The following is a 9936-nucleotide window of genomic DNA, read 5'->3' as shown; positions in this document are numbered from 1 at the left end:
CGTTGTATGCACAAGACATTCTTTTATGTATCTATTTTTTTTTACATAGAGTTACTGTCTATGTAGTGTGTACAATTAATAAGGGTTGGATTGCAAAAAAAGACTAGTTTTTTTTTTTTTTAACTAATCGATGAACTAAAATTTGAATCTTGAGATAGGCGCAAAGAGTTTTTGTTTACAATTAAATGGGGTATTATGAAAATAAATTTTATTTGAGACAAAACTAAAAACCTTAAATATTTCTGATTGCTGACTACCTTTACCACTCCCGGTAAGTTAATTATTGTTTCTTGCACATGAGATTGGGGTGGGGTAAATATAAGGATAAATAAATATAAAAATAAATTATTCCTTTATATTAAACATTAATGCTTTACACTAATTTTTTTTTTAAAAAAAAAACTCTAAGTAGTGGTGCTTTTTTTGCTGATTTGTTAGATATTCCTGATTCATGATTTTAACAAGTAAAACAAGTGAACATAAACTATGATAAATATAGGTCAACAACTTATGATAAATGCAATAATAATAATAATAATAATAATAATAATAATAAACGAGACTTTTGGGAGAATAATCTGTCTACAGATTGCCGAACAAAAGCAAGAAAAAGAACAATTGTGCTGATAAATGAATTATAGAAGTTGTCAAAAAATAGAAAGACAATACAATAAATAAAAAAGAACAAGAAACAACAGTTGTTGGCCTTAACGAGACAAAATATGACCGCTTAAATACAAGATATTGAGTTCCAGCCCATGTAAATGTAAAAAGCTCTTTTAAAAGAGTTACCTTCAATTGAGTTAGACAATACTCGCATCTAATCCAATCATATAGCTATATAAAATACATGAGATAAAACTTTCATATAATTTTATTAGGGATGACAAAAAATTTGTCCCTTAAATTTGCTTCGATTTAGTCCATCAAATTTAGTTTTTATCAATTTAATTTTTTAAATTTGCCCAAGCTTTTGATTTAATCCTCATTGTAGGGAGATCATATAATGTCGTTAACATTCATGATAACAAAAACAATTTTTGGCCAAAATAAGATAATCAAATAAGTATTACTCTCTTCAAATTATAATATAAAGCATTTTCTAAAAACCTTCTTGATCTAAAATATAGAGTATTGAGTAACTTTTATAATTAATTTTTTAACTATATCCCTACTTCATTTATTACTCTTTTTGAAAAAATGATGCATTGAAATTTTAATTGTTATTATCAAGGCATTTATACAGGATATTTAATGAGGATGTAATTAAAAAGACATAATTTTTTTTAAGAAATTTAGGTTTCAACTAATATTTTTTTAGAACCATGAATTAGTGACTAATACCCTACTCCGTTCATCCCTATATATAAAAAATTTTTAGAATCTTTTTTATCCCTAATTATAAAAGGTTGTTAGCATATTTTTTTTAATGAATAGACCATTATACCCTTATTAAATTGAAAAGAAAAAAAAGATAAGTATTCTCATTAATTTACTACTAAAAAAGAAATTCATTTTTTATTTACAATAATTAGGGGCAAAATTAAAATATTACTATGCTTTTAATTAGATAATCAACTTTTATTGGTTTGTGTAATTCGGTTAAAAATATCTTATATACAAGGACGGAAGGGGTATATTGTGATCTGGAGGGAGTAAGTTGGATGTCATATAGATTAAAGAAAAGAAGTGTAATTACTTATATAGAAAAAAAAAAGGAAAGCAAAGCAAAAAAATTTCTAAAAAGGAACAAAACACATTGTATAAGAAAATATGGGGAAAAAGAAAATAAGTAGAAAAATAAGGGGGGAAAGGATAGGGTTGAGGGGCAAAAAAGACTAGAAATCTTTTTGAAAGAAGCAATAGGTATCCTTACCTTTTAGATGGAGTAATATTGACCTGGAAATATTAAAAGTGAAGCAATGTCACCCTTTTCCAACCTCTAATAAATATTGACTAACAGAATTTTGACAACCTTGCCATGCTAGCAATCATGCTTCACTCTAAGCACCTAAAAGATTGTATGCTTTAGGTTTCATAAAGACAGAGGATGAGGGGGAGGGTGGATTCCTTTTGGATGTTGTAGTCATCAAACATGTCGACATTTTCATCTTTGAAGATGATTCAATTAGGTAATGGGTTGTTTAATTGCATTAGCAATTTGCTGTTCCCATTCCTTGCATTTGTTGGATTGTTCTTACTCTTTCACTGAGCATAAGGTGGACCTAATGGCCCTAGTGTTCTCAGTGGACCCATGGATTTTAGTCTATCAAAATCCAAATTCTAGGAAGTTTTTGAAAACTAGTGTGACCTTTGTTGATGTTGTTGGAGCTGACCGAGCCAAATTGGAGTTGTAAAAGGTTGTTGATTTCTTGAAAAACCCAAATAAGTACATTGCCATCAAAGCTAAGATTCCCAAAGGATGCCTTCTAGTCACACTGCTCGATATTGGAAAGACTCTTTTGGCTATTAAATATGCAAAGCACTAAAATTTAATAGATCCCAAAGGGTCTTTTTAGCCACTGCTTATCTCTAGAATTGATGGCTAAAGGGTTTGAACTCAAAATTTCCTAAACAACATTCGAGTCACTGAATCTTGTGGTGATGTGAAGGTCATTGCCTGATCTTGTGTTTTGCAAATTACCCGTGTTCGTTTTCACTAGCTCTTGTTACTTAAGAAATTGTTTGCCTTAATGTCACCTCTCTTTATTTCAAAAACAAGATTGAACTCTTCCTATCTTCCTCATACCCTTCTCTTCTTCTAGGTGCTCATATGCTTTCATGGCCTATGCCTTTATCTTCTCCTTTATTTTGTTGTTTATAGTGAAACCCAAAGCACATGGCCTTCCAATTGCCAAGAGTAAAGCATGATTACTAGCATGGAGGGCTTGTCAAAATTTTGTTAGTCAACATTTGTCAAAGGTTAGAAAAGGTCAACATTGCCCTACTTGTACAACTTTCAAGATAACATTGCTAACTCTAAAACATAAGTTGCACCTTTTGGAAAGCTTTAGGGTATTTTTTCCCCTTAACTTAAAAGAATAATGTAAAAAAATAAATTTGATTTGTTCATTTAACCACGTATACACATTAAATTATCAACATATAAAAAATAATTTTAATTTTAATTTTTATGATTTTATTTTCTAATATACATGGACCAATATTTTAAATAGTTAAAACTACAATAACTAAATTTTATTAAGTTAAAATTTAGGAAATAAATTACAATTGGGTCAAAATTGTAAAAATTAGATTACAATGATTTATTTACTTATTACTAAGTTAAAACTATAAAGATCAAATAATTAATTTTTTTCACTAAAAATGTTAAGACATGCAGTGAGATAATGATGAAAAAAAGTAATATTATAACATTATAATATCCATGACAAAAACTGTAATATCTTGAATTTTAATTTTTGAACTTAAGAAATTATTTTTGGGTGATTAAGATTAAGATAGGAGTTTATTAGTTTAGGGACAGTTAGAATGAACTATTAAACCTAATTATTGTCAGTTATAACCTTAGGATTAGACTCGGAAGCTTATTGGGCCATGCAAGCCCAAAATGCAAGAACATAGAGAATGGTGCTTCATATGCCCATGGATGAAAATACACATGGTTCATTTGCACGTGGATGGACATCAAACGGGGTATTTTACTTTTTCTCCATATACACGTGGATGGAATTGTGAGGCTTACAATCGTGCACGGATGAAGCTTCTAAAATGTGCTATAAATCCTAAAATTTGCAAAAAAAAGAGAGAGAGGAAGAGAAAGGGGAGTCAAAGAAGACCCTAAAGGCTTCGTTAAGGCTAGGTTTTGAGGTGGATTTAGGACATTTTTGAGCTAGCAATCACCTAAGGTGAGTTCCTATACCATTTCTCTTCCATTTGAACTAATTTTTAAGCTAGGGTTTTTTCATTCTTCCTCAAATCCAAACCCTATGATGATTTTCTAGACTTTGGGTTGTCGTTGGATAAATTATTGGTGTTAAATGAGGTTATTAGATGTTAATTTATACTCATAGAACATTGATTTTGAATGGGTTGAGCTTAAGGTCTGAATTTCTCCATTTTAGGCAAACTTTAAGCTCTTTGAGGAAGAGTTTGAGCTATAAGTTGCTATAATTGTTGTTATTTCAGTTGTTAGGACCTCAATGAAGTTAATGGAGAGCTAATAAACTTATTGGAATTGAAGTTACACTCGTGGTTAGATTTATTAGTATTTCAAGTGGAGTTAGAAGTGTTATGGTTGTGATTATTTAGTGATATTTGTTGTTGTAGGTTATAGAGTAATCTTATGACATGTTATTTGTGTAACATTTAGGAAAATTAACGTGATTAGTTAACCCAATTATTTTGATTAGTGAGTAATGAGGTGTGTAGCTAGAGGGGCTTAACTTAGTATAATTATGGTGATTTCAGCCTTAGAAGTGGATTCGGATCGATGGCAAGCCACCCGGGCAAGGAAAGAGGAAGAAAAAGTGAAGATATTCTCTTTGTGCCATATGCCGCAATGCGAGGTCAGTCCGTCACAGTGCACAAAGGCAAATTTAAATGCAATGGACTCCTCTGTGCCATGCATCACGACGAAAGACAGCATGCACTGCGGTGCACGGCCAAAAATCTAATATATCATATTCGTATCAGCGCGAGAAAAGTAGAAAAGAGGAAGAAGAAACTGAATAGCACAACTTTAGCTCTACTAGAGTTTGTTGTTAGAGTATATTGGTGATAGATTAAAGCTCCCAAACACCTAAGGTAAGTAATCCAAGCCTTCTTCTTCTTTTCTTTCCCTCATTTATGATGATTTATGGTAGGTTTTGAGTTAGAAGATGGATTTTCAGTCCATAAGTTTATGGGTCTGATCTCATTAGTTAAAATGGACATAATGGGAGTTATTTAAGATATTGGAACACTACATTGATGATTTTAAAAGTGGTTAGTCTATGAGAGCATTTAATATCCAAAAATTAACATAAATGTGGTAGTTGGGAGAGGTTTATATGCATTAATGATGATTTGAAGTGTTATTAATGATAATGTGTATTAATGAAACCCAAAGAGCCCATTAGGTATGAATGGATAGAGATTTATGAGATTGGTAAAATAGAGGAAAGGTGGAATCAATGTTGATATTTCCTCAGGAGTGGGATTGTGATGATATTCTTGCTTATGATTGTAGTGTAAATTATTTGGCACCATTCAAGCTTGTTGAAACTTTGAAAGTTGATATTGTGAGGGTTAACCTTTGACCTTTCAAAAGTTTGAGGTAATTGGAAAAAACTTAATTTTTATAGTCGAATGTTAATTGTATTTGTAAAATGTATTTAATGATTTAAATAAATGATGCATATCAGCAATGTGTTTAATTGTGAAATAATTTTGGAAAGGAAAAACATTTATTATGCCATCCACTTGTGATTTATAAATTTACTTGTGGCATGTTGTTGTAAAAATGAAGAATTGTGATATGTGATATGCTGAATGTGTGAAGCGACTAAATATGAGGTAATTTGTCATGAATTGATTCTAGAAATGCATGTTATGTGAGAAATGTGCATAGCATGATTATTGGCGGGAGTTCACTTAGAGAGAAGAGTAGATTGGTTTAAATCCACGTGATACTGATAGTGACTGTTGGAATTGAGTACTTGTCTTGGCACCGATCGTTAGAATTGAGAGGTAGCCCTTATCCTATGGTTGATTCGGGACTGTCTTACTTATTCTACGAAGGACTTAAATCTAACTAGTTTTCACCGATTCATGAGGAGGCTAGATTAGGGGTGCGACACCCCATGGTTGTTAGTATTGAAAAAAACTAGATTGCATAAATGAGTGAGTTTACCCTAGCTCGGTAGCTCCTCACAAGTAGAAAGTTAGGTTAGTTCGTGAAGGACATAGCCATATGATAGCCACTGATTTCATGTCGAAGGTAACAGGAGGGTATAAGGGTGGTATATGATCATGTATATAAGTTCGGCCATATGGTTGTTAGTTTTGTGGTGTAGCATGTGTTAGAAGCACATGGTTATTATTATTGCAACCCCGTGTTGGGTGTTGTGAAATATCATGATATTGTGTATTGTGGGTCCAGTCACATGGTTGTTAGTTTTGTAAACCATGGCCAAGTGTTTATATGTGATATCTATATATTTGCCTAATTGTATATATTTACAATTGATATGCAACTGTATAGGTTAGATTAAACTTGGTTACCAAGTGGTTGTATTTACCTCTCAATTCTCAATATTTTCAGGACCTAGCTCATCGGATTCGAGTCAGGGAAAATACACAGAGGCCTAGGATTGTGGAGTAATCATCTTTATGCCTCTTTTTATTGTTTTCATGTTTATTTGCTAATGTAATTGCCAACTAGAATCATTTGACATGATTTATGTACTACTTGTATGATTTTGTATATAACGTGTATTTTGTGCCTTAGGATAGTGAATTTTGGTTGTAAATCCATAGATAAGGCTAAAATACTTGTGCAAGTAGAATTATATGTATTTTGAAAGATTTGAAATGAAATTGATGTATTTATATAACTTTTGCTCCCCCTTTGTGTTTTGAGAAAATTAAGGTTGAGTGATGGTTTTATGATAAACGTGTTTCTAATTGTGTGTGGTGTATTGCACTTGTCTATTAGAGTTTATTGAGTATGGTTGGATAGTCGGTGTGAGCTATTTGGCACATGTGCTTGAGTTAAGACACCCATTTGAGAAATTTTGTGAAAAAGTGGTCAAAATGGGTTTTGGTATTCAACTTTTTATAGAAAAAGAATTTAAGTGTGAAACTGGTGCCATTAGCTAAAGCTAGGAGAAAACTTCATGTAGACACCAAAACCAACTTAATTAGACGTTGGATAGAGATTTGAGACGCATCAAAAGTTCGCTCCCTGTGTTGTCAAATGACAGCACTGATGCTGTCAAATTCGTACAATGTATCGTGGCACATGGCACAGAGAAGACAAGCCATGGTGCACATGCCATAAGCTATGGCGCACGTGTCATTTTCTGCACAAATATCAATTTTAAGTTTTAAAACTCATGAATTTAGGTCTCAATTTATTTTCAAGCTTTCGCATTACTTTCAAAACTTTTATTTGAACTTATTAAATATTGTTTGAGATTTGAAATATTAAATATGGGATTCCATTGTAAAAGTTTTGAGAAAATTTTTTATGTGATTTTTCAAACTTAGATAATCCTTTAAGGGCTAATCCCTTGATTACCTTGATTGTGGAGCATTACATGGTTAAGTAAAAGAGGCCTTACAATTTGAGCTTGATTTGAGCTCAGAAAGTAAGCTATATTAGGGTAACCTTTGATTTCCTCAAACGTTTTGAGGTAATTAGAAAATCTCTAACTTATGTGCTATTGCCTGTTAGATTGATTTAGGTTATTTTGCAAATATGATTAATGTGTTTATAAAGTTATAAACTCATATATTGTTTAGAAAAATATATACAAGTGGGGTTGTATGATTTATCATTATAGTTTATGATGCTGAAAATGTCAAATATCACTGATTGATTTTACTATAAGTAGCCAAATATTATTGGCATGCTTGTGATGGTTAATTACATTATTATACGCATGTTTGATTATTGCATTGTGGCATGAGCAATGGAAATGTTGGTGATTGTCTGGTGCAAGGTTGCATGATCATGAGTTAAGTAGGAGGATGCCTTAAAAGGAGTAGATTATTTTCCATGTGAAAGAATATAACCAACAATATGGTGGCTGCGGTGTTTGATTTCATGGGTTGGGTCTTCCTAAAATTCACCTTGAATTGGGTGTAAGAGTAGGTTCCTTGACCTGTTGCCCTTTTATATCACTTTGGATTGGGTGTAGTGCTGGGCATTATGATACCCTAATGGATTTAAGAATTATGGGTATTCGTGGTTCGAGATTGATTGAGCATCTTTAGCCAGGTTTCTCCTCATGATTGGAGAGCTTAGGCTAATCTGGCAACACAGACTCAGTCCTATTTAATAGTCAACTCATAAATTCAGTCAATAATATATGAAGGAGATAAGGAGTTGATGATCATATATTTAATTGTATCATGGGACTTAATACTGTGGGTATATGATATTATACTTTATGCTTTGATGTGATGTTATATTGGTCTACTTTGCATGCCTTTATTAATTTAACTTAAAAGTGCGTGATTTAGAAACTTTCTTGTTTATTAAGTAATTATACTCGCCCTTAATTAACTTTTTACAAGCACTAGCTCTGGCAAGAAGAAGAAAAAAGGGACTAAGGCTTCGAAATCCAAGATTTCTACTGTATAACCTCCTTCTATGTTTATTTCATTATGTGTAATATAATGATGATGATTTCATTGCCAACTTAGGATATTCATTTTGTATTACCTGTACCACTACATATGGTTATTATCTGACTAGTTGTATTTAGTGCTCTAAGCTTGTTATATGAGTTGTAATTGTTTATTAAGGGCCTAAATACTGGTACAAATATATTATTGATTATTTTGTAAATTGCAATTGTTTCTTTTGGAAATTATTATATTAAATATCTGCCCCTCTATTTTTTGATGATTAAGGAATTGAGATTTAAAAATGTGAACTATGTGAGATATATTATTGTCATATTTTGTTGCTGGTTGCCCTAAGTCCTTTAGGCTCAATCTAGGTTGTGGTTTGTGTTTTTTGCACTTAGTTTGTATAGACACCTTGGTGGTTTAAATATAAAAATGGTATAATTATGACTGAGTATACCGTACTATGAATTGTTATATTTTAAAAGTGGAACATACCAATATCTATCTTGCTATATGAGTTTCTTTAGAATGGCTTAGACCCTCTATCTTGAATGTTGAATGTTGGTTTGAGGTGTAAAATCTCGCCCCACTAAATATAATTAACCATTAAAACTCATGGTAATCAAAACATTAACTCAAAGAGTGATTATCAAGGTGTAATTCAAAAGCAAGGGATCCCAAGTTTTTTATAATCACAAAGAGTTTCAAATGATCAAAATTCTCTTGTATCAAAGTAAAAATAAGTTATGGAAGCATGAGATACCTTGAAAGAGTGAAAGAAATTGAAAATAAGTGAAAAACAACTCTTTTAATATGTGATAGAGTAATGCACCGTAGCTTGTGCACACTGCGCCACAACTTGTTACTCTTCGTGCCATGTGCTGTGGCTCAGGCACCATGCGTTGCGGCGTGTTGCACGAAAATTTAGTTGATTTTGCTGTCATTTGATAGCAGAATCGAGACACTTTCCACGTGCTCAGATTCTTCGTCCAACATCTAATTGACGTGATCTAGGTATCTACAGCAAACTCTTAACATGAACTAACTAGTAGTATGGGTTTCACTTTCAAAACAAGTTATACCAAAAAGTTGGATGCCTAAATACATTTTGATTACTTTTCATAACTTTCACATAAAAAAGGTGTCCAAAACCCTTAACAAGTGCCAAAAGTCTTTCTTAACACCTGTACTATATCCATTGGACTCAAGACTATCAGTACAACGTCACACATACTTAAACCCCAGTATAACCAAAATTCACTCCTTAATCTCTTTTTACCAAGAAAACAAAGAGGGAGGCAATTTATCACTGCATTGTATCCAAATCAATTAAAATATGTTCAAATCATCATTTTTATACTTGCACTAATATTTTTTACCATATATATATATATATATATATATCTCAACATATACTTAGACCCAAAATACAAATCAGATATTTGCGATAACAAAATAGTGCAAGTGAGATGGCATGCAATCTAAAATTGGCAAACATATATTATTACACAAAATAACTAAGCTAAAGGCATACAAAAAGGAATATGCTAATTCCTAACCTCTTGAACCTTCTCTCTCTCTACACTAAAACTAGAGCTTGAAAAGTGTTAAATAAAATGAGTAAGTCTAGCCACT

The sequence above is a fragment of the Prosopis cineraria genome, unplaced genomic scaffold, assembly GCF_029017545.1.
Source record: "Prosopis cineraria cultivar Desert tree isolate PC_DT_omini unplaced genomic scaffold, ASM2901754v1 PC2, whole genome shotgun sequence".
NCBI classification, from domain to species: domain Eukaryota; kingdom Viridiplantae; phylum Streptophyta; class Magnoliopsida; order Fabales; family Fabaceae; genus Prosopis; species Prosopis cineraria.
Note: the sequence above shows the minus strand (reverse complement) of the source record.